The 2,333-nt window shown below is 48.6% G+C and overlaps 1 pseudogene; it reads left to right on the forward strand.

Annotated features, from left to right (window-relative positions):
- The window catches only part of LOC139028573 (potassium/sodium hyperpolarization-activated cyclic nucleotide-gated channel 3-like), a 54,841-nt pseudogene that overhangs the window by 26,543 nt on the left and 25,965 nt on the right, over window positions 1-2,333 (forward strand).

A 2,333-nucleotide genomic window follows, 5' to 3' on the forward strand; every position in this document is an offset into this window, starting at 1 on the left:
TAGGATTTCTGAGTCCATCGCTGTCCTCTTCAGTAGAACTGAATCTCCAATCACAGCTATTAAAGCTTAGTTTATTTTAGCCCCGTCGGTTATTAAAATAACTTTTTACAAAATGTATGAACTAATGAATTAATCATATTTTCATGACCGGTGATCATCAGCATTTGAAAGTGAGATCCCATTTAGAAGATATATTCTGCTCTTACGCTGTGGTACAACCTATAGGGAGGTGGAAGCATCCTCATAGCAGAGGTTCAGAATGCTCTCTCTCTCTCTCTCTCTCTCTCTCTCTCGCTCTCTCTCTGTCTCTGAATCATATTGGGCTGAGGGTGTATCAATCACAGGTTAATTAAAACACAAGAATGGACTGGAATACACAACAAACACACATCTTGCACACAGCCTCATGAACACACACGCCACACAAATACATACACACCTCTGTGTTTTGGACTACTCCCTTCGGGTTACACACGTTCCAACCAGAATACATACATTTTAAAGGAGAGGTGTTCTTATGTGTTCTAATGAACTTAGCAGCTCTAACACCAACTCATTTTGGGGTACAACATGATCCAACAAAATAATAGAATAATAGAATAATAGAAATAATAGACACATATGTTTTGTTGGCGTATAGAGAACGTTTAGACTCTCTCTCTGATTCATTATGTTCTTCCCTGTCCCTCTCTTAGGTTCTAAGATCTCTGTAGTTCCTCTCTGTTCCTCTCTCAGGTTCTAAGATCTCTGTAGTTCCTCCCTGTTCCTCTCTTAGGTTCTAAGATCTCTGTAGTTCCTCCCTGTTCCTCTCTCAGGTTCTAAGATCTCTGTAGTTCCCCCCCCCCTGTTCCTCTCTCAGGTTCTAAGATCTCTGTAGTTCCTCTCTCAGGTTCTAAGATCTCTGTAGTTCCTCCCTGTTCCTCTCTTATGTTCTAAGATCTCTGTAGTTCCTCCCTGTTCCTCTCTCAGGTTCTAAGATCTCTGTAGTTCCTCCTTGTCTTCTCTTATGTTCTAAAATCTCTGTGTTTCCTCTCCTTTGCTTTCTCAGCTTCTATTGTTAAAGCTCTCTRTTCTCTCTAGGTTCTACTGGGATCTTATCATGCTGYTCCTCATGGTGGGGAACCTCATCATCATCCCTGTTCTCTCCCAGGTTTAAACTCTCTGTGGTTCCTCCCTGTTCCTCTCTTTAGGTTCTACTGTTAAAGCTGTCTGTTCTCTCTAGGTTCTACTGTTAAAGCTGTCTGTTCTCTCTAGGTTCTACTGGGATCTGATCATGCTGTTCCTATGGTGGGAACCTCATCATCATCCTGTGGCATCACCTTCTTCAAGGACGAGCAACTCCTCCTGGATCGTCTTCAACGTCATCTCAGACACCTTGTTCCTCATCGACCTGGTCCTCAACTTCCGGACGGGCATCGTCAAGGGGACAACACCGAGATCATCCTGGACCCACAGACCATCAAGATCAAGTATCTGAAGAGCTGGTTTATGGTGACTTCATCTCGTCCATACCAGTAGATTACATCTTCCTCATCGTGGAGACCAGGATCGACTCGGACTTCTACAAGACGGCCCGGGCGCTGAGAATCGTGGCGGTTTACGAAGATCTTGAGTTTGTTGAGGCTGCTCCGCTGTCTAGGCTCATCAGATATATACATCAGTGGGAAGAGGTGAGAGAGACTGGAGGTGGGTAGGGAGTAGGATGTAGTGAGTAGATGTAGGGAGGTAAGGAGGTAAGGGGTAGGGAGTAGTGTAGGAGGTAAGAGGTAGGGAGTAGGAGGAGGAGAGGGGGTAGGGAGATAGGAGGTAGGATGAGGGAGGTAGGGAGAAGGAGGGTGGTAGGGAGAATGAGAGGTATTGAGGAGGTAAGGGGTAGTGAGATAGGCGGTAAGGAGGTAGGAGAATTTCCTTTCGTAAGAGCGTGAAAGACTCAGTGTCCTTCCCTCTAATGGGAGGCTTGGGAGGCACCAGGAGTAGGTCTGGGAGGCACCAGGAGGTAGGAGCGTGGGAGGCACCAGAGGTAGGCTTGGGAGGCACCAGGAGTAGGCTTGGAGGCTCAGAGGTAGGGCTTGGGAGGCACCAGGAGTAGGGCTTGGGAGGCACCAGGACGGTAGCTGGGAGCACCAGGGGTAGGCTTGGGAGGCGACCAGGAGTAGGGCTTGGGAGGCTCCAGGAGGTAGGGCTTGGGAGGCTCCAGGAGGTCAGGCTTGGGAGCACCAGCGAGTAGGCGCGTGGAGGGCACCAGGAGTAGGGCAGGGGGCACCAGGGGGTAGCGGCGTGGGATGCACCAGGAGGTAGGGCTTGGGAGGCCTATGGGAGGTAGGGCTGTGCGA

This window comes from Salvelinus sp. IW2-2015, linkage group LG13 (genome assembly GCF_002910315.2).
Source record: "Salvelinus sp. IW2-2015 linkage group LG13, ASM291031v2, whole genome shotgun sequence".
Lineage (NCBI taxonomy): Eukaryota > Metazoa > Chordata > Actinopteri > Salmoniformes > Salmonidae > Salvelinus > Salvelinus sp. IW2-2015.